The 26,761-nt window shown below is 40.8% G+C and overlaps 2 long non-coding RNA genes, 12 other non-coding genes and 1 pseudogene across 15 annotated transcripts; all 15 read right to left on the bottom strand.

Moving 5' to 3' along the window:
- Window positions 1-21,832: 21,832 nt before the first annotated feature.
- Window positions 21,833-24,152, bottom strand: LOC139388349 (uncharacterized). 2 transcript variants are annotated; one of them, XR_011629270.1, is made up of 3 exons: window positions 24,105-24,152; window positions 22,535-22,585; window positions 21,833-22,111 (listed from the first exon to the last, which is right to left on the bottom strand). It is a non-coding gene; the product is annotated as an uncharacterized lncRNA (long non-coding RNA). The 2 variants fall into 2 exon arrangements; XR_011629271.1 differs by lacking the exon at window positions 21,833-22,111 and adding an exon at window positions 22,293-22,345.
- On the bottom strand, window positions 22,153-22,233 carry LOC139388819 (small nucleolar RNA SNORD65; annotated as a pseudogene).
- On the bottom strand, window positions 22,417-22,491 carry LOC139388818 (small nucleolar RNA SNORD65). The gene has a single exon (XR_011629345.1). It is a non-coding gene; the product is annotated as a small nucleolar RNA SNORD65 (small nucleolar RNA).
- On the bottom strand, window positions 22,664-22,738 carry LOC139388816 (small nucleolar RNA SNORD65). Its single transcript, XR_011629343.1, has one exon. It is a non-coding gene; the product is annotated as a small nucleolar RNA SNORD65 (small nucleolar RNA).
- Window positions 22,926-23,000, bottom strand: LOC139388811 (small nucleolar RNA SNORD65). Its single transcript, XR_011629338.1, has one exon. It is a non-coding gene; the product is annotated as a small nucleolar RNA SNORD65 (small nucleolar RNA).
- LOC139388809 (small nucleolar RNA SNORD65) lies at window positions 23,183-23,257 on the bottom strand. Its single transcript, XR_011629337.1, has one exon. It is a non-coding gene; the product is annotated as a small nucleolar RNA SNORD65 (small nucleolar RNA).
- On the bottom strand, window positions 23,448-23,522 carry LOC139388808 (small nucleolar RNA SNORD65). The gene has a single exon (XR_011629336.1). It is a non-coding gene; the product is annotated as a small nucleolar RNA SNORD65 (small nucleolar RNA).
- Window positions 23,709-23,783, bottom strand: LOC139388813 (small nucleolar RNA SNORD65). The gene has a single exon (XR_011629340.1). It is a non-coding gene; the product is annotated as a small nucleolar RNA SNORD65 (small nucleolar RNA).
- On the bottom strand, window positions 23,973-24,047 carry LOC139388817 (small nucleolar RNA SNORD65). Its single transcript, XR_011629344.1, has one exon. It is a non-coding gene; the product is annotated as a small nucleolar RNA SNORD65 (small nucleolar RNA).
- Window positions 24,153-24,258: 106 nt separating the features above from the next.
- On the bottom strand, window positions 24,259-24,333 carry LOC139388815 (small nucleolar RNA SNORD65). The gene has a single exon (XR_011629342.1). It is a non-coding gene; the product is annotated as a small nucleolar RNA SNORD65 (small nucleolar RNA).
- Window positions 24,334-24,383: 50 nt separating this feature from the next.
- LOC139388348 (uncharacterized) lies at window positions 24,384-26,289 on the bottom strand. Its single transcript, XR_011629269.1, has 5 exons — window positions 26,062-26,289; window positions 25,709-25,772; window positions 25,089-25,404; window positions 24,725-24,775; window positions 24,384-24,434 (listed from the first exon to the last, which is right to left on the bottom strand). It is a non-coding gene; the product is annotated as an uncharacterized lncRNA (long non-coding RNA).
- Window positions 24,518-24,585, bottom strand: LOC139388858 (small nucleolar RNA SNORD49). The gene has a single exon (XR_011629381.1). It is a non-coding gene; the product is annotated as a small nucleolar RNA SNORD49 (small nucleolar RNA).
- LOC139388856 (small nucleolar RNA SNORD49) lies at window positions 24,898-24,971 on the bottom strand. Its single transcript, XR_011629379.1, has one exon. It is a non-coding gene; the product is annotated as a small nucleolar RNA SNORD49 (small nucleolar RNA).
- Window positions 25,229-25,303, bottom strand: LOC139388812 (small nucleolar RNA SNORD65). The gene has a single exon (XR_011629339.1). It is a non-coding gene; the product is annotated as a small nucleolar RNA SNORD65 (small nucleolar RNA).
- LOC139388857 (small nucleolar RNA SNORD49) lies at window positions 25,911-25,977 on the bottom strand. Its single transcript, XR_011629380.1, has one exon. It is a non-coding gene; the product is annotated as a small nucleolar RNA SNORD49 (small nucleolar RNA).
- Window positions 26,290-26,761: the final 472 nt, after the last annotated feature.

The following is a 26,761-nucleotide window of genomic DNA, read 5'->3' as shown; positions in this document are numbered from 1 at the left end:
AGTGAAAGAGAAAGACAATAGTTGAACAGTTTTGAACAAATTAATTTCTTTAAAAAATGAAGGAGAATCGAGAGGAGAGAGAGCTACAGTTGAAGTCGGAAGTTTACAAACACTTAGGTTGGAGTCATAAAAACTTGTTTTTCAACCACTCCACAAATTTCTTGTTAACAAACTATAGTTTTGGCAAGTCGGTTAGGACATCTACTTTGTGCATGACACAAGTCATTTTTCCAATAATTGTTTACGACAGATTATTTCACTTAATTCACTGTATCACAATTCCAGTGGGTCAGAAGTATACAAACACTAAGTTGACTGTGCCTTTAAACAGCTTGGAAAATTCCAGAAAATTATGTCATGACTTTAGAAGCTTCTGATAGGCTAATTGACATCATTTGAGTCAATTGGAGATGTATCTATGGATGTATTTCAAGGCCTACTTTCAAACTCTGTTTCTCTTTGCTTGACATCATGGGAAAATCAAAAGAAATCAGCCAAGACCTCAGAAAAAGTGTAAGTGTAAAAAGTGTAGACCTCCACAAGTCTGGTTCATCCTTGGAGCAAAATCCAAATGGCTCAAGGTACCACGTTCATCTGTACAAACAATAGTACGCAAGTATAAACACCATGGGACCATGCAGCCGTCATACCGCTCAGGAAGGAGACACATTCTGTCTCCTAGAGATTAACGTACTTTGGTGCAAAAAGTACTAATCAATCCCAGAACAACAGCAAAGGACCTTGTGAAGATGCTGGAGGAAACAGGTACAAAAGTATCTATATCCACAGTAAAACAAGTCCTATATCAACATAACCTGAAAGGCCGCTCAGCAAGGAAGAAGCCACTGCTCCAAAACCCCCATAAAAAAGTCAGACTACGGTTTGCAACTGCACATGGGGACAAAGATCGTACTTTTTGGAGAAATGTCCTCTGGTCTGATGAAACAAAAATAGAACTGTTTGGCCATAATGACCATCGTTATGTTTGGAGGAAAAAGGGGGAGGCTTGCAAGCCGAAGAACATCATCCCAACCGTGAAGCACGGGGGTGGCAGCATCATGTTGTGGGGGTGCTTTGCTGCAGGAGGAACTGGTGCAATTCACAAAATAGATGGCATCATGAGGCAGGAACATTATGTGGATATATTGAAGCAGCATCTCAAGACATCAGTCAGGAAGTTAAAGCTTGGTCGCAAATGGGTCTTCCAAATGGACAATGACCCCAAGCATACTTCCAAAGTTGTGGCAAAATGGCTTAAGGACAACAAAGTCAAGGTATTGGAGTGGCCATCACAAAGCCCTGACTTCAATCCTATAGAAAATTTGTGGGCAGAACTGAAAAATTGTGTGCGAGCAAGGAGGCCTGCAAACCTGACTCAGTTACACTAGCTCTGTCAGGAGGAATGGGCCAAAATTCACCCAACTTATTGTGGGAAGCTTGTGGAAGGCTACCCAAAACATTTTTATCCAAGTTAAACAATTTAAAGGCAATGCTGCAAAATACGAATTGAGTGTATGTAATCTTCTGACACACTGGGAATGTGATGAAAGTAATAAAAGCTTAAATACATAATTATTTCTACTCTTATTCTGACAATTCACATTCTTAAAATAAAGTGGTGATCCTAACTGACCTAAAAGGGGGAATTGTTACTAGGATTAAATGTCAGGAATTGTGAAAAACTGAGTTTAAATGTATTTGGCTAAGGTGTATGTAAACTTCCGACTTCAACTGTAGCTATGTTTTCTATTTATTTTTCACTTTTAATTAGATAGCGAATGCAGTTAGCTAGGTTAGCCTAGTCAAACACCCGGCTCAAAAAGAGAAGAATGCTATGTTAGCTAGCTGGCTAGGGCTATGTTAGCTAGCTGGCTAGGGCTATGTTAGCTAGCTGGCTAGGGCTATGTTAGCTAGCTGGCTAGGGCTATGTTAGCTAGCTGGCTAGGGCTATGTTAGCTAGAGGGCTATGTTAGCTATAGGGCTATGTTAGCTAGCTGGCTAGGGCTATGTTAGCTAGCTGGCTAGGGCTATGTTAGCTAGCTGGCTAGGGCTATGTTAGCTAGCTGGCTAGGGCTATGTTAGCTAGCTGGCTAGGGCTATGTTAGCTAGCTGGCTAGGGCTATGCAACACTGGAACTCTTCCAAGTCAAGGTAAGCTTGTTTTTTTATTAACTGCTTGTTGGCTGTACACTGTACTGCATTATTGTAGCAGGTTTATTTTTTTACCTTGATTTAAACAGGGTGTCACATTGAGATTAAAAATACATTTTACAAGAGAGCCCTGTACACATTACAATAAAAACAGAATTTTAAAACAACATATACAATCTTCCCAGCTCTGCAGATTCTGCTGTGAGGAGGCAGAGTCATTAGATCATTTATTTTGGTATTGTCCATATGTAGCTCGTTTTTTGTCACAGGTCCAGGAATGGCTGAGGAATTACAACATTTCCCTAGAAGTAACGCTGCAGATAGCAATACTGGGTGATTTGAAAAACCATAGTCAATCATTCAATAATATAATTATTTTAGCAAAACAAAATATTTTTAATTTACAATCTGTAGAAGCTATGAGAATAGAAAGGTTCAGTACTTTTGTGAAGCATCACAGCACAGTTGAAAAATATATGGCAAATAGAAATACAAAATGGATGATGTTGAGAGATAGATGGGAGGGGTTGAAGGGAGCTGAAGGGTGGGACTAATAACAAGATAACCAATGTAAAACATACAGGGTCTGTAAAATGTATATAGGTTTAGAACTTTTGTGAAATAGCACAGTTTCAAATAGAAATCAAACTGGATGGACATCAGAAATAGAGGAAGGACTAAAAACAAACAAAATATAACTATTTTAAAATAGATTGTGTCTGTAAAATGTGTATAAGATATATATACTGAAGGTAGAAGCCTAAGTGTTTATTGGTTTACTCCAATTGGGGGAAGGGTGGTAGGGTTTGCGGGGAATAATAAAGGTATATATTTTTTAAAGTATGTCTATATAGGTATGTGTACGTATATATGTGTATGCGTATGCATGCGTGTATGTATATGGATATATGTATATATATTTACCCAAAAAATATGGGGGATTGGAAATGATGCAGACAATTACATTGATGGAAGCAACATTCTTTCCGCAATATTAAGCTGATCCACCAAATAAAATAAAAAAATAAGAACAGCATACACGTGTATAAAACAATATAATTCAGCACAATAAAAAAATGAACATTTACTAAAAGCAACACATTCAACTACATAGAGGTCGTCATTCAATAATGTAAACTGTCTGAGTGGCACCAGCACATCTAACTGCAGTGAACTCTGTAGATAGTTTTTTTTAAATAAAATCCAATATGCTGTAATAGAAATAAGGCATTGATGATTTTTTTTAAAATGTACTCCCTTATATTAAACGTCACTGACTGCCACTGTTACATGCTAGATACAGGCAAGAGTGTACAAGGCAGTTTGAATGTGTCACTATCTGTCACCTTGATTACTCAAAATGTTTCTCTTGACATATGCACCTAAATTGTAAACTTTTATTCATAGGCTAGGTTGTAGCAACCTCATGATGGGAACAGGGAAAAGTAGAGTAGCATGTAGTAGCCTAAACCTATCGCTGTTACATTGAGCTGGGTGAATGGAATATGAATGACAGTCATCCAATATGCTGTAATAGAAATAAGGCCATGCTCACACAAAAAAAGAAAACGTCCCCCCTCCTCTTAAATGGCACCGACTGCCACTGATTTACACTAGGATATTTATTTATCTGCCACTAGTACATAGAAATTGTAATCATAAAACCACATTTATTTTTATGGTTTATATTATACAGTATTGCAAAATATAATAAAGTTTCATACATAAGCAGACCTTATTAGGAGACAAGGTATTATAAACGTGTGTGTGTGTGTATTATCTTAAACTTCGGAATATGCACTAAAACATACACCACAAGGAGGCTCCTCTAGCTTTTTGGGGTGTTTTTAAACCACTTACAGTATCTACCATGCTGATTAACACACCAGGCATCTAAAAGAGGACATAAAGGCAGACTACGCAGTTCTTTATGGCCTACAGAATACTGTATATCACCGTTTTTATTGGATTTGATCCTATAGTTTATCATTCAAACCATTCTATCGTTTTGAAATAAATCATTCCTTGTCTATTTTTTTTAATTGAATTTTAAAGAATCAATTGCAGTTAAGGCAGAATTATAAAATCAGCAAAAAAAAAAGAAAACGTGGCTCAACAAGAAACAATCACAACGACGGGCAGTGCAGGCACAGTTTTATTTATATGTGTTTAACTAGGCAAGTGAGTTAAGAACAAATGCTTATTTTACAATGGCAGCCTACCCCGGCCAAACCTTCCCATAACCCGGACCCATAAAACGCCCGGACAACGCTGGGCCAATTGTGCCCTGCCCTGCCCTGCGCTATGAGAATACCGATCACAGCCAGTTGTGATACAGCCTAGGATCAAACCAGGGTCTGTAGTGACACCTCTAGCACTGAGACGCAGCGCCACTCAGGAGAGTTAGCAAGCCAAAGAATGCAGGCTGAATACAACAACACGTTGAAAGAAAAAAAAAAAACTGTAACACAACAAAAGGTGGAACAAGTCGAGGGGAATCAATACTTTCTGAAGGAACTGTACACTCTTAGAAGGTAGAACCATTTTTGGTTCTAGGTAGAACTCTTTTTGGTTTCATGTTCCACAGGGATGCTGGCCCATTTTGACTCCAAGCTTCCCAAAGTTGTGTCAAGTTGGCTGGTTGTGGATCTCTTCTCCGAATATCTCGTTCCATCTCCTCCAACAGATGCTCAATATCTGGTGACTGGGCAGGCCAATGCAGTAAGCTAAATTCACTGTCATGATTGTGGAACCGTTCCTGGACAATCCTAGCCTTGTGGCATGGGGCATTATCCTGCTGAAAAAAATACATTTGCATATGGTTTCACTGCTGCCATGAAGGGGTGCACCTGATTGGCAACGATGTTCAGATATCTTGTGGCATTCAAACATTGCTCCACTTTTATCAAGGGGCCCAATGTGTGCCATGAAAACACACCCCACACCATCACATCACCACCATCAGCCTGCAATGTTGACATGCGGCATGATGGATGCATGTACTCATGTGGTTTTCTCCATACCCTAGTCCTCCCATCGTTGTAAAACAGCAGGAACCGGGATTCTTCAGACCAGGCAATATTTTTCCAATTCTCCAGTCTCCAGTGTTTTAGTTCCAAGGCCAATGTAACCACAGTGTCTTGTTTTTTGCTGAAAGAAGTGATACTCTGTCAGGTCGTTGGCTGTCATACCCCATTTGTGTCAAGATACCACGAGTTGTGCATTATTTTATGGGTCTTTGGACACCAATTTTGTACTGGACTGTCAGTTGACTGACTGTAGCCCATCTGTTGCTCGGCAAAATTTGTGTCAGCTTCCTTTGTCCTCTTTCATCAATTACCCATTTCTGGCCGGATGTTCTTTGGGTGATGAACCATTCTTGATACCAACGGGAAACTCTTGAGGGTGAAAATCCCGCATGCTGGTCCATGTTGACACCAATGCTTCCCACAGTTGTCTGAAGTTGGCTGGATGTCCTTTGGGTGGGGGACCATTCTCGATACCAACGGGAAAGTGTTGAGAGTGAAAAACCCACATGCTGGTCCATGTTGACACCAATGCTTCCCACAGTTGTCTGAAGTTGGCTGGATGTCCTTTGGGTGGGTGGGGGACCATTCTCGAATACAAACGGGAAACTGTTGAGAGTGAAAAACCCACATGCTGGTCCATGTTGACACCAATGCTTCCCACAGTTGTCTGAAGTTGGCTGGATGTCCTTTGGGTGGGGGACCATTCTCGATACCAACGGGAAACTGTTGAGAGGGAAAAACCCACATGCTGGTCCATGTTGACACCAATGCTTCCCACAGTTGTCTGAAGTTGGCTGGATGTCCTTTGGGTGGGGGACCATTCTCGATACCAACGGGAAAGTGTTGAGAGTGAAAAACCCACATGCTGGTCCATGTTGACACCAATGCTTCCCACAGTTGTCTGAAGTTGGCTGGATGTCCTTTGGGTGGGTGGGGGACCATTCTCGAATACAAACGGGAAACTGTTGAGAGTGAAAAACCCACATGCTGGTCCATGTTGACACCAATGCTTCCCACAGTTGTCTGAAGTTGGCTGGATGTCCTTTGGGTGGGGGACCATTCTCGATACCAACGGGAAACTGTTGAGAGTGAAAAACCCACATGCTCGTCCATGTTGACACCAATGCTTCCCACAATTGTCTGAAGTTGGCTGGATGTCCTTTGGGTGGGGGACCATTCTCGATACCAACGGGAAAGTGTTGAGAGTGAAAAACCCACATGCTGGTCCATGTTGACACCAATGCTTCCCACAGTTGTCTGAAGTTGGCTGGATGTCCTTTGGGTGGGTGGGGGACCATTCTCGAATACAAACGGGAAACTGTTGAGAGTGAAAAACCCACATGCTGGTCCATGTTGACACCAATGCTTCCCACAGTTGTCTGAAGTTGGCTGGATGTCCTTTGGGTGGGTGGGGGACCATTCTCGAATACAAACGGGAAACTGTTGAGAGGGAAAAACCCAGCAGCTTGATACTTTTTATTTAACACTTATCTGACTGAGACATTCTTATTAACACTATGACCAGGGGAATAGTTACAGGGGAAAGGAGGGGGGATGAATGAGCCAATTGGGCAAGACAAAAGATTGAAGTGCCTTTGAAAGGCATATTGTACGATAATAGGTGCCAGGTGCACCGGTTTGTGTCAAGAACTGCAACGCTTTGGGGAAACTGTTGAGTGTGAAAAACCTAGCAGTGTTGCAGTTCTGACACAAACCGGTGCTCCTGGCACCTACTACCATATCCCTTTCAAAGACACTTAAATATTTTGTCTTGCCCAATTGCCTCATTCACCCCCCCCTCCTTTCCCCCTCTGAATGGCACACATACACAATCCATGTCTCCATTGTCTCAAGGCGTAAAAATCCTTCTTTAATCGGTCTCCTCCCCTGACATCAATAAGGGACCATAGCTTTCACCTGGATTCACCTGGTCAGTCTATGAAATGGATTTGAGGCTCTTCTGAGGGCAAAAGGGGGTTGCAACTCAATATTAGGAAGGTGTTCCTAATGTTTTTTCCACAGTGTATATGTATATAATGGTGTGTGTATAGACAGTGTGGACAGTATATGAATAGGAAATGTGTGTACAGCCGTAGTTATATAGGATGAGCCTTGACTAGAATACAGTATATACATATGAAGTGCGTAGTGACCAGCAGTCTCTAAGGTGCAAGGTGCAAGGTAGAGTAGTGGGTGGTAGCCAGCTTGTAACAGTGATTAAGTTCAGGGCAGGGTACTGAGCGGAGACCTTGTAGTGGTGACTATTTAACAGTCTGTTGGCCTGGAGATAGAACCTGTTTTTCAGTCTCGGTCCCAGCTTTGATGCACCTACTGTCTCCGACTTCTAGATAATAGCAGGGGGGGACAGGCCATGGTTCGTGTGGCTGAGGTCCTTGATGATCTTCTTGGCCTTCCTGTGACACCAGGTGCTATAGATATTCTGGAGGGCAGGAAGTGTGCTCCCGGTGATGCGCTGGGCTGAGCTCTCAGGAGAGCCCTGAGGGTGGTACGGCAATTGCAGACAGTGATACAGCCCGACAGGATACTTTTAACGGTGCATCTGTAGAAGTTAATGAGGGTCTTAGGGGCAAAGACAATTTTCCTCACCATCCTGAGGTTGAAGAGGGCTGTTGCCAGCTACAGTGCCTTGCGAAAGTATTCGGCCCCCTTGAACTTTGCGACCTTTTGCCACATTTCAGGCTTCAAACCTAAAGATATAAAACTGTATTTTTTTGTGAAGAATCAACAACAAGTGGGACACAATCATGAAGTGGAACAACATTTATTGGATATTTCAAACTTTTTTAACAAATCAAAAACTGAAAAATTGGGCGTGCAAAATTATTCAGCCCCCTTAAGTTAATACTTTGTAGCGCCACCTTTTGCTGCGATTACAGCTGTAAGTCGCTTGGGGTATGTCTCTATCAGTTTTCCACATCGAGAGACTGACATTTTTTCCCATTCCTCCTTGCAAAACAGCTCGAGCTCAGTGAGGTTGGATGGAGAGCATTTGTGAACAGCAGTTTTCAGTTCTTTCCACAGATTCTCGATTGGATTCAGGTCTGGACTTTGACTTGGCCATTCTAACACCTGGATATGTTTATTTTTGAACCATTCCATTGTAGATTTTGCTTTATGTTTTGGATCATTGTCTTGTTGGAAGACAAATCTCCGTCCCAGTCTCAGGTCTTTTGCAGACTGCATCAGGTTTTCTTCCAGAATGGTCCTGTATTTGGCTCCATCCATCTTCCCATCAATTTTAACCATCTTCCCTGTCCCTGATGAAGAAAAGCAGGCCCAAACCATGATGCTGCCACCACCATGTTTGACAGTGGGGATGGTGTGTTCAAGGTGATGAGCTGTGTTGCTTTTACGCCAAACATAACGTTTTGCATTGTTGCCAAAAAGTTAAATTTTGGTTTCATCTGACCAGAGCACCTTCTTCCACATGTTTGGTGTGTCTCCCAGGTGGCTTGTGGCAAACTTTAAACAACACTTTTTATGGATATCTTTAAGAAATGGCTTTCTTCTTGCCACTCTTCCATAAAGGCCAGATTTGTGCAATATACGACTGATTGTTGTCCTATGGACAGAGTCTCCCACCTCAGCTGTAGATCTCTGCAGTTCATCCAGAGTGATCATGGGCCTCTTGGCTGCATCTCTGATCAGTCTTCTCCTTGTATGAGCTGAAAGTTTAGAGGGACGGCCAGGTCTTGGTAGATTTGCAGTGGTCTGATACTCCTTCCATTTCAATATTATCGCTTGCACAGTGCTCCTTGGGATGTTTAAAGCTTGGGAAATCTTTTTGTATCCAAATCCGGCTTTAAACTTCTTCACAACAGTATCTCGGACCTGCCTGGTGTGTTCCTTGTTCTTCATGATGCTCTCTGCGCTTTTAACGGACCTCTGAGACTATCACAGTGCAGGTGCATTTATACGGAGACTTGATTACACACAGGTGGATTGTATTTATCATCATTAGTCATTTAGGTCAACATTGGATCATTCAGAGATCCTCACTGAACTTCTGGAGAGAGTTTGCTGCACTGAAAGTAAAGGGGCTGAATAATTTTGCACGCCCAATTTTCCAGTTTTTGATTTGTTAAAAAGGTTTGAAATATCCAATAAATGTCGTTCCACTTCATGATTGTGTCCCACTTGTTGTTGATTCTTCACAAAAAAATACAGTTTTATATCTTTATGTTTGAAGCCTGAAATGTGGCAAAAGGTCGCAAAGTTCAAGGGGGCCGAATACTTTCGCAAGGCACTGTAACTAATCATATTTAAATGATTATACAAATATCTTGCAACCAATATAATGTTATATATATGGGGGATACAACCATCCCAGCTCTGCAGATTTTGCTGCAGAGAACCAGAATCATTAGATAATTTGTTTTGGTACTGTCCATATACAGTATAGCTGGTTTTTGGTCGCAGGTTCAGGAATTACTGAAGAATTGCAACGTTTACCTGAAGTTAACTCTGCAAATAGCACTGCTGGTTGATTTGAAAAGTCATAGTCAATCAATCGCTAATATAATAATACTTTTAGCAAAACAATTGATCTTGAGAATAGAAAGGTTAACACAGTTGAAAAATATATATGGCAAATAGAAATCAAAACTGGATGGTGTTAAGAGATAGATGGGAGGGGTTGAGTGAAGCTGAAGGGTGTGACTAAAAACAACATGATAACTAACATAAAATATACTCTCCGTAAAATGTATATAGGTTCAGAACCTTTGTGAAACAGCACAGTTAAAAATAGATGGCAAAAATACAAATATTGGCACTCTTTTTTTCAAATCACTCACAATTTTCCCTAAAAATAAGATGAAATTCACCAAATTCTTTATTTCACTGTTAATATTACAGAACCTTTGTTTTTGATTCAGAACTTAATATATCAATTTAAATCAGAAAATCAACAGAAGTGACTAAATTATTGACAACCCAGACATAATATTTGGTAGCACAACCTTTGGTCAAAATAACTGCAATCAAGTGCATCCTATATTCATCGATGAGCTTCCTGTACCTCTGAACTGGCAGTTTGGCCCACTCATGTGCAAACTGCTCCAGTTTTCCCAGATTTTAAGGGTGCCTTCTCCCAACTGCTGTTTCCAGATCTCTCCACACGTTTTCAACGAGATTTAGATCTGGACTCAATGCTGGCCACTTCAGAGTTTTGTCTTGAACCATTCCTTGGGTACTTTTTGAAGTGTATTTGGGGTCATTGTCCTGCTGGAAGACCCATGACCTTCAATGGAGACCCAGCTTTCTGACACTGGGTCCGACATTACGCTCAAACATGCCCTGGTATTCTCCTGATTTCATGACGCCATGCACACGTTCAAGTCACCCAGTGCCAGAGGCAGGAAAGCAACTCCAAAACATCGCTGAACCTCCTCCATGTTTGACTGAAGGGAAGATGTTCTTTTCTTTGAATGCTTCATTTGGTTTTCTGTAAACACAAGTCTCCGCTAAACATAGAATTACATGTTCAATCAATTGACTTCTACTTTGCTACTTGTAGGCTACTGTCTATAATTTGTATTTATATTTGTATTTATACTGTGCAATAATTGCATTGTGTACACACATCCAGATACTCAGCTCTTTCGTGTGCTTACTTTTTTAGGGACAGGAGAGATTCTCTGAACATGTATTTGTATGACTGTGGACACTCAGGTTGAGGTTATGAGGACAGTAGCCTGTTACGCCCAGTCTTAAATCATAGGTCCAAGACAGGGTTGGATTCATTTTCACACAGGAAGGGATGAAGTGGGCAGATAAGAGACACACTTGATTACCATGTGTAGATAAAACCAACGTCAATCAGATAGTGATCGGATCACCCACATCGACCACATGTTAATGCAAGGTGTAACCACAGTTAAAGACTAGCCAAATGGCTCGATCCCGGATAAGGATATTGACATTGCTGATTACAACATCTTCAGGTGTGACAGCCATATGAGGAGGGAGAGGGGAAGAGCTGAAAAAAATGCTTAACAGCACGGAACGCTCTCCATTCCAGAATGACCTTATGATCACATACCTGGATGACAGAGAGAGAGAGAGATGAATGTTGTCAGCTCTTACCTTGACATAATGAAAGAGTTTCAAGTTGTGTCATCCAAGAGTGACTTTGATAAAAGAGTGCTTGATCAATCTAATGACTATGTAGTGTGTTTGGCATTGTCATCTTTGAAGGAGGAATAGAAGCAGCTGGGAGACTTGGAGAACTACTTGAATCAAAGAGTGCTGGTTCTCAATTACAACCCCCAAATCTGGTGCAGAAAAGTGGTTTCACTCCGGTAAGGTAACCACCCTAACCAGACAAACCATATGTCTGTTCCTGGACATCAACAAATCAAAGTCTTGCATTCTGCATTGCATCAATTCCAGACAAACTCATCACTGCGTCCTCCATACATGTCTATGAGAGAGGGACACTGTTAGGTCCCAAGTTTGAACTGCCATCAAAGCCAGGTGTCCCCACCATCAAGAGCATGACTGTGTCCACGTGCAAATATACCCTCCCAACCTTGGGGTCAAGTCTGTGGAGTCGTACCAGGTTTTGTACCAGGCTGTGCAGGCTGAATCTGAGTGGACAGAGATAAAAGCTGATACTACCACTAACCAGATCACCATCAGACGTCTGAACCCCTATAAAGACTACCGGTTCAGCTACAGGGCGCTGTGTAGACCTGGTGTGAGCCTCTCCAGTGACTGGACAGAATACTCCAGGACCCGGCCATGTAGCCACAGAGACATTAATAGAATCTGAAAGTATCAGAGTGAACTGGGACATTCCTACCATAGTGGGAGATAATGTTGAGGTCATAGGCTATGAGGTTGACAACAGAGAGTGTGCAAAGGCTGTTGACAATAAGATGTGGCACACCATCAAAACCACCACCAGAGAGTGCACACTGGAAGGTCTAAAGCCTGAAACTGCATACAGTGTCAGAGTCTCTGCTAACTGTGGTGAGGTAGTGACGTTTGCTCAGTCCTGAGACTGAATTGAACACTGTCAGGATGTCTGACTCACCAAAAGTAAAACGTTTGACCAACGCAGAAAGTGATAAATTCCTGGACCAATCAGAGACGTTGCAGAAAGGCAACCTCTCAATCCATAAGCTTGCACTGAGGAAGATAAATGTGTTGATAAGAGTTTTCGCCAGGAAACGTTGTGGAGGCAGGTGGAGAAGGTAAATAGCAAGTTAATCCTGCTTTTGGGGTCCACAGGTGAAGAAAAACCCCTCTGGTCAATGTATTGATCAACTACATTCTCGGGGTAAAGTGGGAAGATCACTACCCCTTTAAGCTCATCCATGAGGTGACCAACAGGTCACAGGCTGAGAGCCAGACTTCAATCGTAACATCATACGAGCTCTACAACCAGCCAGGCTTTCAGATTTCATATTCGCTGACCATTATTGACACACCAGGGTTCGGAGACACCAGAGGGGTGGTGGAAAAAGTACTCAGTTGTCATACTTGAGTAAAAGTCCAAAGTCAAAGTCAATGCTACACATCAAATTCCTTATATTAAGCAAACAAGACGGCACGATTATTATTATTATTACATTTTTTTATGGACAGCTAGGAGCACACTCCAACACTCAGACATAATTTACAAACACAGTATTTGTGTTAAGTGAGTCTGCCAGATCAGAGGCAGTAGGGATGATGCGTTATTATTGATAAGTGCGTGAATTGGAGCATAATTCCGCCCTGCCTGAGCATACAAAATGTAATGAGTACTTTTTAGTGTCAGGGAAAATGTATGGGTGTAAAAAAGTACATATTTTCTTTAGGATTGTAGTGAAATAAAAGTAAAAGTTGTCAAAAATATAAATAATAAAGTGAAGTACAGATACCCCACAAAACTACTTAAGTAGTAGTAGTATTTTTACTTAAAGGACAACTTCACCCAAAAACTATATTTTTGTATTTGTTTCAATAGTCCATTATTGACATAGTCCCAAAATGTTTTGCTTGTCAGCAATCAAGTTTTCAAGATATGTAACTTTCAAAATACATAAATCATCCCCGTATGATGCATTTTGCGTCATTTGATGCTGCCTTTAGCTCTCATTCTTGAAAAGGTTGGAGACCCCTGCTTTGACCCAAATACAATGCTTTCAGTTTTAGATGTGTTCAAGACCAGTTTATTGTTAATTACCCATTCTGACACTGACTGTAACTTCTTGCTAAGAGTCTCAGTGAGCTCACTGGCTGTAGGTGCTGATGTGTAGAGTGCAATCATCAGCACACTCTATAGTAATTTTTTTTATTCTATATAGTAATTTTTGCTTATTGTAAGACAAATTGCAAATCATTTGTAAAAATAGAGAAGATTAACGCCCAAGGCAACTGCCCTGAGGGATACCACAATGTACATATATGATGTTAGAGAAGCTTCCATTGAACAATACTCTCTGAGTTCTATTGGATAAGTAACTCTCCAATCATGTGATGTCAGGTGATGTAAAGCCATAACAAGTGAGTTTTTTTCAATAACAAATTATGATAAATAATGTCAAAGGCTGCACTGAAATCTAACAATACAGCTCCAACTATCATCTTGTTATTCATTTATTTTAGCCAATCATCAGTCTGTGCATCAGTCAATGCAGTACAAGTTGAGCACCCTTCCCTATATGCATGCTGAGAGTGAGTAATTAACTTGTTCTTTAAAAAATATCATTGTATTTGTTCAAAGACAATTCTCTCAGTTTACTAAGAACAGGCAGAAAAATAATTGGGCAGCTGTTAGAGCCAGCAAAGGGTGCTTTACTATTTTTGGGTAGTGGAATTATTTTAGCTTTCTTCCATGCCTGTGGACATACGCTCCTTTAGGTTTTGGTTAAAGACATGGCAAATAGGGGTGGCAAAACAGTCTGATACCATTCTCATAGTTTCCCATCTAGGTTGTCTATACCTGGTTGCTTACAGTGCATTTGGAAAGTATATAGACCTATTTGACTTTTTCCAAATATTGTTACGTTACAGCCTTATTCCATCTATACACAATAGCCCATAATGACACAGCAAAAACAGGTTTTTAGTTTTAAGTTTTAGGGGGTATTGTGTGTAGATTGATGAGGGGGAAAAACGATTTAATCTATTTTAGAATACGGCTGTAACGTAACAAAACGTGGAAAAAGTCAAGGGGTCTGAATACTTTACGAATGCACTGTATCATTATTGATGGATAACGAAGGTTTTTCCACACCAACTTGTCCAAATTCAAAACGGCAATCCTTCTCTTTCATTATTAGATATTTAAATCACATCAAATTGTATTTGTCACATGCGCCAAATACAAAATGCTTACTTTCAAGCCCTTAACCATCAATGCAGTTCAAGAAATAGAGTTAAAAAAATATTTACTAAACTAAAGTGAGAAAAAAATGTAAATAAAGAAAATTGCATAACAATAACGAGGCTATCGGGGTATCGGTACCGAGTCGGGGGTACAGGTTAGTCGAGGTCATTGTAAAGTGACTACGCATAGATAATAAACAGCAAGTAGCAGCAGTGTTAAAACAAAGGGGTCAATGTAAACAGTCCGGGTGGCCATTTGATTAATTGTTCAGCAGTCTTATGGCTTGGGATTAGAAGCTGTTGAGGAGTTTTTTGGTTCTAGACTTGGCGCTTCGGTACCGCTTGCCATGCGGTAGCAGAGAGAACAGTCCATGACTTGGGTGACTGGAGTCTATGACAATTTTTGGGGCCTTCCTCTGACACATTTGTTTTGTTAAGTTTAGTCACAACATTTCTCGATTATTTGACCCTGCAGGTCATCTATGAACATTTGAACATCTTGGCCATGTTCTGTTATAATCTCCACCCGGCACAGCCAGAAGAGGACTGGCCACCCCTCATAGCCTGGTTCCTCTCTAGGTTTCTTCCTAGGTTCTGGCCTTTCTAGGGAGTTTTTCCTAGCCACCGTGCTTCTACACCTGCATCGCTTGCAGTTTGGGGTTTTAGGCTGTGTTTCTGTACAGCACCTTGAGATATCAGCTGATGTAAGAAGGGCTTTATAAATACATTTGATTTGGATTTGAATTGACAATATGTCAACCAATCACCTGAGCAGGACCTTTTTTGCATCTGTCACGTCCGCTCCCCCTCTCCGGTCTACTAACCACCGGTCCTGGCAACCCATCCTTATGCACACCTGGCAACCTTTATTATGCACAATTGCGCCTCATTAGGCACACCTGGACTTCATCACCTCCCTGATTACTTCCCCTTTATCTAGCACTCTGTTGTTATCACCCACCAGGCTATATTGTTTATGCTTCCATGTTTAGAAGATTCTTGTTTTGCATCGTTCTTTGTCCTTAAACTCACTAATTGCACTTGCTTCCTGACTCACTGCGTCTACGTTACAGCATCCTTTCTTTGAAACATATGTTTCAATCAATGTTCTCACGGTTAGTTTCTTAACAGGTGCATGTTTGTCAACAATTGGCAATAATAATATTACAAATAATCAAAGTGGTGCATCTGGATTCTCCTCCTTATACACATCTTACATCTTTAACAAAATAGTCCTGAGAAAACATTTTGTATGATTTCTTATAAATAACTTTAGGCTCTGCCGGTACTTTGGCTTTCCTTGTTATTGTCACAATGTTATGGTAAATGTTTTAACCCCTAAACTGACATTCAGTACTACTGAATCAAACATTGTGTAACGTGTCTATTCTTTATATTCAAATATGACTTATTACTGACTAACATGATTTAAAACATTTTGTATTGACATAAACCTCTAACAAAATGTTCATATAGAAATAATATTATTGATTTCAATGACTGTAAGGAATGTTCTTAAATACATTGTTGAAAATGGGTTTATTGATTGCCAATTGAACATTTGTTCTTATGCATGTATTACTTCCACTGTCAATGTCCAAGTAAATGTTTTAGCATTTAAAAAAAGGCCACCGATCACATAATTCATATCAACGGTGTGTTAAAAGGTTTTCACCTCGTTCAATTTAAACTCTGTTTTAGAAAAAGAAGTTGGATTGATAATCATGTAATGTTGTCTGATACCTAGAAGGGATCAAAAGGGCCTTTATTTATTGGTTTACACACACAAAGCATCAAGACATGACAGAGACAATAGTTTGAATGTGCTGTCTGACTTGTGCAACCATAAATTGACTTAGCAGTCTCGACTTTCAGTCAACTGAGCCGAACTGAAGGTGATGAACTTCAGTCGAGACAAGCCACTCACTTCCTGGAATATAGCGCCCTCTATGCTTCACCCAGGGGAATGCTACACAATAAGGGTAGGTTAGGTTAGGTGATTTGAGATCTGGGTCCTTTTGTATGAAGCATCTCAGTTGGAGTGATGATCTAGGATCTCAGTTGAATTTCTGATTATAAACAAGATTACAATGGACAGAGGCGCCTGAGTCAAAAAATAGTGAAACAATGTACCCAAAATCCTTTGGGTACATTGACTTCACTACAAATGCTAGGAGTTTCATGGTTCTCACCCATTTCTATAGACTTACACAGTAATTATGACAACTTCCGGAGGACGTCCTCCAACCTATCAGAGCTATTGCAGTATGAGCTGACATGTAGTCGACCCAATCAAAGGATCAGAAAATGAATCTAGAAAGCACAAACTACAGCTAGCTAGCACTGCAGAAAATGTCGTAAGTAGTTGACTCGGAGAGAGAGAAAGACAAGTTTTTAATAAATCATTTTCTTAAAAAATGAAGGATAATCGAGAGGAGCTATCTATATTTACTTGTATTTTTTCCCCCCTAGCTAGCTAGTTTTGCCTACTCAAACACCCGGCTCAAACAGAGGGATGCTATGTTAGCTAGCTGGCTATAACAGAGGGATGCTATGTTAGCTAGCTGGCTAGGGCTATGTTAGCTAGCTGGCTAGGGCTTACCTTGACTCTTCCAAGTCAAGGTAAGCTTTTGGTTGTATTAATTTATTGCCACCTGGGCCCGCCGGTGTAACTGCTAAACTGCTTACTGTACAAGGTTTATTAACACATTAATTCTAGTAGCTAGCTATGTTGACGATGATGTTAGGTGACAACGATGTGGGCTGTGTGTAGCGGTTAGCGTTTATGGTTTGGAAAGGTTTTTTCACCTGTTCACAGACAACTGTTGTATTGTGCACTGAAGTCAACAAGGGAAGGGAAAGGTGAGAGGAGGAGAGCGCGTAGATACGAGAAGGAATTATACAATGCACAAATACTCAAATTTCTCTGGACCTGTGCACCTACGTTGTAAACTTTAACTCATAGGCTAGGTTGTAGTAACCTTGTGATGAGTATAGGAAAAATTGTAGTAGTAGCCTAACTTGTCGATGTTACATTGAGCTGGGTGAATGGAATATGAATGACAGTCATCCAATATGCTGTAATAGAAATAAGGCCATGCGCATAAAAACAAAATAGTCCATCTTAAACGACACCGACTGCCACCAGTACAGTAGCTCACAGCCCACCTATGAGTAGCTCACCAAACAATTCTGAAAGTACTTGCAATTCTCACAAGTATCAGACACAGCAAGCTCCCACCTAGCAGCTATCTAATCAATGAAAAATGACATTATCCCACCCCTGGTTTGCCACTATAGGCTTAGAAAGCCAAACCTAACACAATGTATGCCAAGTAATTTCGAGCAATATTGCCTGTGTCTGTTGGTGTGGTGCTAGTCTTTGTCCATCACTCCATGTGTAGCCAGTTTATGTGATAACTGTCTTGTGGGTTGAAATAAATCCTTTCCCAAAACCTTGTCAAGTAAATGTTAACTGCAAAGTTGTCTTACCAGATGCATGCCCCTTTAAAAAATTTAGCTATTGTATATAATGAGTAAGTATATCATCTGGATCTATTATTTGTTCTTTGCAAACTTTGCCAGGAAATGAGCAACAGCAGTACAGAACCATCACTAGACCTGCACATTAGATGGCAAATTCCTCACCTACCAAATCATTCGCAAGGAGATTCCTGCAAAAATATTATTTGAAGATGAAAGGACTAGATGTGCAACCAAAGGACTAGATATGCAATCAAAGGACTAGATGTGCAACCAAAGGACTAATGTGCAACCAAAGGACTGGATGTGCAACCAAAGGATTAGATGTGTAATCAAAGGACTAGATGTGCAACCAAAGGATTAGATGTGTAATCAAAGGACTAGATGTGCAAAGGGGAATTACAGTGAAATCTAAATGTGTTCGTTTTCTTCCAGGCCTAAAAAAAAAAAAAAAGGTATTCCGGTGTGATTTAAGCATTGACATGGACTCAAAACATCAAATGTCGTTGTTTCTCTATGAACAATTGTAATGTTTACAGTGAAAAACAAATCTAATACCAGGAAAAATATAACTGAGAAAACAATTTGGCAAATATAAAAACATAATTTTTGGGGAAAAGAATCACAGATGTTATAGTACCCCCCTTCAAGTTGTTTATTAACCGTTATTTTTAGCAGGTATGATGACAGAAAACGATGCACTACTGTCTTGTACACTTTAAGGACCCGGGGAAGAGGAGAAGAATGTGCCTATTTGAAATCTAGCTCACAACACGTTGAAGTAGCTCTCATGCTAGAAAATGTTAAAGACCCCGGGTCTAGATTAATACCCCTGAGATGGGTTGTGAATACAGGCCCTGATGCATGCCCCTTTAAAAAATGTAGCTATTGTAGTCTTCAGATTAAAATGTACCAGCCCATTTCAGATGGATTTATTTACGAATTGCATTCGAATAGTGTAACTTCATGATCAACCATAATACAAATATTGGGTGTATCACAAAGCATGACCACCAAGCTGCCCAGTAAAACCTTTTAAAATGACCATGATTATTCTAGTTCATAAAGCTACACTTTAAAATGTGTTGGGCGTGTATAGTCACCATACCCATTTCAAAAACTTCACACATTGATACTTAGGAACCTTCTCGCCAACTCTGAGACCCTGTTTTGTGACATCACTCCCATGTTGCCGGAAAGGAAAGAAGTAATTGCTCACCTGATATTGTTCCGAATTTAAAACTGGCCAATGGGGAGAACTGCTGGATGCAAAAGATCATGCGTTTCTACGACTTTAATTACAAACAACTGTGCACAGGGAGACCAATTCGACACTGCTGCAAGGATCGTAATAATCTTCTCCATCCAGAGGTAAAGCTGGCATATATATACTATTCCTCGTCTGTTCCTTGTTTCACGCTTCCGTGCCTAGCTCCCTTGGGTTTTTATAGACTATACCTACAAATCATCCAAGTGCACAGAACGTGTGATTAGATACCATAAACCCATAATAGTCTTGCCCGACAGTCAGTGACCCTGAAGACACAATACATCAACGATGTATTAAACAGATCATGTATCATACTTCTAATCATCGTCATTGGAAACATATCTCAGCAGTATTTCGGCTACAAATTTCTTCTCAAACATCCTAATCTCACACGATAACGGCAACACTGTCCTTGGCGGTCCTTGTTTCTTCAGCAGTCTAACATTAGAATTAACTCAATTTAGCAGACACTGGCAGAACATAGATTTAACAAAAGGGATATATAGTGTCTATGGAAAGTATTCAGACCCCTCGACTTTTTCCAAGTTTTGTTACGTTACAGCCTTATTAAAAAAAAAATATTAAATATAGTTTTTCCCTCAGCAATCTACACACATTACCCCATAAATGACAACGTGAACCCCGTTTAGAACTCCGAGACAAGATTGTGTTGAGGTACAGATCTGGGGAAGGGTACCAAAATAATTCTGCAGCATTGAAGGTCACCAAGAACACAAGTTTGGAACCACCAAGACTCTTCCTAGAGCTGGCCACCAGGCCAAACTGAGCAATCGGGTGAGAAGGGCCTTGGTCAGGAAGGTGACCAAGAACCCGATTGACCTGGACAGGCTTACTCGCTGCCAAATGTGCTTCTACAAAGTATTAACCTGGGGTGTAAGTTATGTAAATCATATTTCTGTATTTAAATGTACAACAGTCTAAAACATGTTTTCACTTTGTGTGCACAATACCTTGTAATGACAGTGAAAACATTTTATACATTGAAAATGAAATGTGAGAGCTATTTAATCCATTTTGACTTCAGGCTATATGAAGCTAGGCTAAATGTGGAATGCCAATGTGTTTGAATACATTCTGAAGGCACTGTACATGAAGTGCGTCTATAAATATCGGTTCTACATATGCATTTAAATATCACTTTTCAGGCAAATCCATTGACATCACACTACCTACCAAGAGAGTTAAATATTTTTTGTAGCTGCCTTACATACCACAAACTGATGGTGGCACTAAGACCGCACTCAACGAGATGTATAAGGCCATAAGTACACAAAATACTCACTCAGAAGGGGAACTCAGGGGCCTTAAAGCAGGCACCCAATTGCTAACAGTATGTCACACGTGCAATGGGGGGGGGGGGGGGGGGGGGGGAAGTCAGATGCGTAAAGCCCCCCCCTCTGCAAATCTGACCTCTATAGATGTGTCAGGAAGGCCCTAAAAATAGGCACTCCAGCCACACTATTCTGCTACTGCACCAGCACACCAAGTCGAGGGCCTAATGGCTTCATCCCCCAAGAATGCTCAGTGGTTAAGGATGGACTAGTAACCGAAAGGTCGCAAGTTCAAATCCCCACGCTGACAAGGTACAAATTTGTCATTCTGCCCCTGAACAGGCAGTTAACCCACTGTTCCTAGGCAGTCATTGAAAATAAGAATTTGTTCTTAACTGACTTGCCTAGGTAAATAAAGGTATTTTTAAAAAAGCTGCCTGGACTATTTGCGTCGATAGCTTAACGCTACTTCTCTGCCCCGTTTATTTATGCATTGTCACCTCAACCCTACACATTACCTGCATTGCTGGTTAAGGGCTTGTATGTAAGCATTTCATGGCAATAGACAGACTCAGCATGACAAAATAAAATGTGATTCCTTGTGGGCCTCTGGCCCCCCTCCAAGATTCCGTCTCAATTGATGAATGAAGTCGAGTCAACCTTCCTCCTCCCAAGTGCCACAGCTGGCCCGACTTAAGACATTTTAACTTTCCAGGGATCAAGTCCTCATCCACCCTTCATTGACCAACAGACAAGTAAATTAGTGACACGAGTAAGTATATTTCAAGCTCATAGCCAACAGGCTTAACGAGAACGCAGATCCAGTCTGTTCTATCACATTCATTAAATCAAAATGTGCTTCTGAAATCCAAGTGGTTCCCTCCTGCAGCAGCAACTGTGTTAGGACACCTGTACCTTCGTATTGAACAGGTTTGAGTCAACATCTAAAGCTAAATGAACTACCCGTAAAGGGATATAACAGCTGTTTCAACCCATCCACCAACAGGTGGCCTTAGCCTCTATGTCTGTTTGAACTTGACTGAGGGACCTTACTTACAGAAGAGTGAGTGGGGTGGGTAGAGATGAGGTAGTCAAGCAAAAACATTAAAATATATGGCACACAAACTCATGCAACATCTGAATTACTAGGCAAATGTATTACTCCCGAACTTACAGGCTTCCACAACGAAGGGTTAATACACAAAGCTCACATTTAATATTTTAATTATTCAACTGACACGGGGTACTGTGTGTAGGCCGGTAACAAAATGTGGAAGAGTACTGAGGTGTGAACACACTGAAGGCACATACAGTTATACTTCTTTACATCTTAAAATAGGTGAAGTGTCACAGTATAACATTTACACATTTTTAAATATCCCACTCAAAGTGAGGGCCCATAAACACCACTTTTAAGTTCAGAACTAAATATCACCACTGAACAAAACTCAAGACAATAGATAGGAACGGCTCTTCTAAATTGTGATCGGGTGACGGTGCAGGTTGGGGCTGAAAAATCAGCAAAGGGCATCAGATGAGGAGCACCTGAAATACAACGACTGCCATTAGCTGAATAAATGGGAAGTTATCAAATGACGCGTGTACTAATGTCACCACTATACAATCTGACGGTAATTCCAGCTGTTTCAGTTTAGGATTCATCATAGCATAAATAAGCAATTATTCCTTCCAGCTGACCACAAGGCAGCTTGTTGCCAGGGTGAAAAGTCGACATGTCCAGTTCTGAGACTGCAGGGATGTTATGCAAAGGCAGCCTACCTGAAAAGTAAAAAAGCTTGAATGAAAATGTAAAATTTTATATAAGCAAATGACAACTCATAGCCAGTCCTGCTCAGAAAACCGAATATCACCACTGTACAATCTGACGGTAATTCCAGCTATTTTCAGTTTAGGATTCATCATAACCAGACAGCTACTCCAAGAATTGGGGGGGGGGGGGGCATGTACCTTTAAAGATGATGTCTCCACTCCAGCCACATCATTGATTCAGTTCCACACCTGTTCAAAACCACTATTAGAATAGGCACACAATCAACTGGAGTTCATAACAGTAGAAATTGAGTCACTGTCTGTCCAGTTCAGAAAACCGAATATCACCACTGTACAATCTGACGGTAATTCCAGCTATTTTCAGTTTAGGATTCATCACAACCAGACAGACAAGTGACAGGTGGGGTGTAGCCCGAGGGTGTTCTGCCTACCTTTCACAGCATTGGTTCATTTCCACACCTGTTCAAAACAATCACAAGAGCCAAGATTTGAAAACGAATAAAAAGGCCTAATCAGTCCACTAGAAAGAACAAAACTACAGTAGGAATGTAAAGTCACTGCCTGTCCTGTTCAGAAAACCGAATATCACCACTGTACAATCTGACGGTAATTCCAGCTATTTTCAGTTTAGGATTCATCATAACCAGACAGTTACTCCAAGAATGAGGGGGGGGGGGGGGGGGGGGGGTCATGTACCTTTAAAGATGAAGTCTCCACTCCAGCCACATCATTGATTCAGTTCCACACCTGTTCAAAACAACTATTAGAATAGGCACACAATCAACTGGAGTTCATAACAGTAGAAATTGAGTCACTGCCTGTCCTGTTCAGAAAACCGAATATCACCACTGTACAATCTGACGGTAATTCCAGCTATTTTCAGTTTAGGATTCATCATAACCAGACAGTTACTCCAAGAATGGGGGGGGGGGGGGGGGGGGGTCATGTACCTTTAAAGATGAAGTCTCCACTCCAGCCACATCATTGATTCAGTTCCACACCTGTTCAAAACCACTATTAGAATAGGCACACAATCAACTGGAGTTCATAACAGTAAAGTAACAGTAGAAATTGAGTCACTGCCTGTCCTGTTCAGAAAACCGAATATCACCACTGTACAATCTGACGGTAATTCCAGCTATTTTCAGTTTAGGATTCATCATAACCAGACAGTTACTCCAAGAATGAGGGGGGGGGGGGGGGTCATGTACCTTTAAAGATGAAGTCTCCACTCCAGCCACATCATTGATTCAGTTCCACACCTGTTCAAAACCACTATTAGAATAGGCACACAATCAACTGGAGTTCATAACAGTAAAGTAACAGTAGAAATTGAGTCACTGCCTGTCCTGTTCAGAAAACCGAATATCACCACTGTACAATCTGACGGTAATTCCAGCTATTTTCAGTTTAGGATTCATCACAACCAGACAGCTACTTCAAGAATGGGTCAGGTGAGGTGTAGACTACAGGGTGGGGGGGGCATGTACCTTTAAAGAATGTCTCCACTCCAGCCACATCATTGATTCAGTTCCACACCTGTTCAGAACCACTATTAGAATAGGTACACAATCAACTAGAGTTCATAACAGTAGAAATTGAGAGTCACTGTCCTGTTCAGAAAACCGAATATCACCACTGTACAATCTGACGGTAATTCCAGCTATTTTCAGTTTGGGATTCATCACAACAAGATTAGACAGCTACCCAGAGAATGGGACAGTTGAGGTGTGGGTTTTAGTCTGACCTTGGCAGATGGAGTCTCCATGCCATCAACTCATTGGGGCAGCTTCACACCTGTTAAATGGCAATAGGGGTTATGAAAATGAGTAAAAGCAACTACTCATTAGCAGTTCTTAGAGAGAAACGCAACTAGAGAATCGAAAATCACGGCCTGTCATGTTCAGAAAACCGAATATCACCACTGTACAATCTGACGGTAATTCCAGCTATTTTCAGTTTAGGATTCATCACAACCAGACAGTTAGCCAGAGTGAAAGTCTGAGGCTGGAGTGGGTGTGGTAGTTTTACCTTTTGAGGTGATGTCTCCACCATTAAGTACTTTGGGTGGAGTCTCCTGTTTAAAAAAACAATCATAGGGGTTAATAGAATCTATAAGCAGTAACCACCACTGTGCATGATGATCTAAACAGCTTTGTTACTCAGTAGTTGAATAAACTCATCAGTTGTCGCATCAAACTCTTCCTATTCAAGCTTTCATCACTGACAGAGCTGTGGCTATGGTGCCTCTGATCGAAGATTCGAACAGAGAACAAGATACGAAGTTCTTTAAATTAAACCCGTACTCAATTTGCCATTGACTACATTACTAGGCAGGCCTAACTTTTTTTTTAAAGTTACATTTACCTGCCGTGTGTATGGTTCAGCCACAGGCCACGAAGGAGTAGTCTCCCAAATCTAGAACAAAACATACAATATCAGCAAAGTAATGAGGACCAGCATTTCAACAGTGTTAGCTAACTTAGAGGGCAAGGCATCTATTAGGTGGCTTTCATTGTTTGTGGATCAGATGGCTAGCTAGTAAGCTAACCGTTTAGGAATCTTCGTCAGTTTCGCATCGGACGGCACTTCCTATATTGGTATCATCACATCCACAAACTGTCCAATTAAGCCACAGCAGCATGGTCTAAGTTTCTAAATATCACCTACAACTATTGTCTGCTTAGTATTCATCACAAGCAGCCCGACGGGGTGTGTTAATGTAACGTACCTTTTCAGATGCCTCCACATCCTTGGCTCTGTTGCACACCCATTTAAACCCACCATAAGTAGAAAGAATAGGAACACAATCAACTACAGTTCATAAGGAATTGGAAATTGAGTATGAAAATTAAATTCACTGCCTGTCCTGTTCAGAAAACCGAATATCACCACTGTACAATCTGACGGTAATTCCAGCTATTTTCAGTTTAGGATTCATCACAACCAGACAGTTGCTTATAGTCAGTGTCTCAAACGATGGAGTGGGTGTGGCAGTCTTACCTTTTGAGGTTAAGTCTCCTTGCAATCAAATCACCGGGCAGCGTCTGTTTAAAAAAAAAAAAAATCCCTGGGGTTACAATAATTTATAAAAGCAATAACCTAAACTTTATTCAGGAGACAACCTCGCTGCTCTGAAGTACCCGAAATAATGAAATATTTTTTAAGCGAACTCCTATTCAAGCTTTCGTCACTGAAAGAACTGTGGCCATAGACAGTGACTATTCAATTATTTGATCAGACTAGATACCAGTTGACATAAAACAAAAAACAAATCTTAAGTGTGCCATGGAATAGCCAACCAGACATTAGTCGGGCCTAGCTAGCGGGGAAGATCCCAGTTGAATTTACCTGCCATGTGCGCAGTCATTGGCGAGTACGGCTTCAGTTCAGTCCATAGGCCAGATACAGACAGCTAGAACAAAATGTAAAATGTATTAATGCATTTGGACTAGCATTTTAAATAGTGTTAGCAAAATGAGGGCACTGAATATGCAGTGGTGGTAACTGGTTGGTTTTCCGTGATCGTGGATCAGATGGCTAGCTAGCAAGCTAACAGTTTAGGAATCTTCGTCAGTTTCGCATCGGACGGCACTTCCTATATCGGTATCATCACATCCATAAACTAACAAAATAAACCACTTGTTAACTCGAATGCATTATCAGCAAGCTAACTAGTTAATATCTTCGCCTTGCAGACTTACCACGGCATGGTTTCAAGACGTTCAGAGTTGCCCACGTGCATGGTTCTGCAAGTCCCCATGCTCCAAAGTAGCTACTGTTAACTACTTAACTAATAACCAGGGCAAGACTTAAGGTACATCACTATACCAATAAGTAGATACTAAAGAAGCATTTCTAACATATCATCTTCCATAATGCAGAGGACGTTCTGCTTCAGCAAATCATCCACAGGACTCAACAGAGAGAAGAACGCGCGAGAGAGAGAGAATAATCGTCGCCAGTCAGGTATTTATAGTGCACCGGTGACGTACACCACAAATGCAGTCGGCTGTAGTTTACGTAAGGCACAACGCTGGTAGGACGTCATCCAAAGTGTGTGTGTGTTCCCTTCCCAACCAATCACTGCACACTTTACCAAAAGCGTGAGAATAATGAATATAAACATTTTATTCAAACTACTCTAGAGTGAAGCAGAGATAAGCATGGGTTAAACCTTCATCATATCAGCTGTCCCAAATAGTATGTAAATGTATTTTACTTGTATGTGGGTAAAATGAAAGCAATCAATCATAAAAATAAAAATAATTTAATGTAAATATTGTACTTTTATTTGTCGTTGATATAGGCTATTAAGGGGATTTGACTCTTGTATATGAAGTTCAAAATGTTCATACTTAAAATGTTTCACACACTCTCACTTTCGCGCACTTCAGGACAGCT

This window comes from Oncorhynchus clarkii, chromosome 29 (genome assembly GCF_045791955.1).
Source record: "Oncorhynchus clarkii lewisi isolate Uvic-CL-2024 chromosome 29, UVic_Ocla_1.0, whole genome shotgun sequence".
In the NCBI taxonomy this organism is placed as follows: domain Eukaryota; kingdom Metazoa; phylum Chordata; class Actinopteri; order Salmoniformes; family Salmonidae; genus Oncorhynchus; species Oncorhynchus clarkii.
Note: the sequence above shows the minus strand (reverse complement) of the source record. Positions and strands in the feature narration are given on the sequence as shown.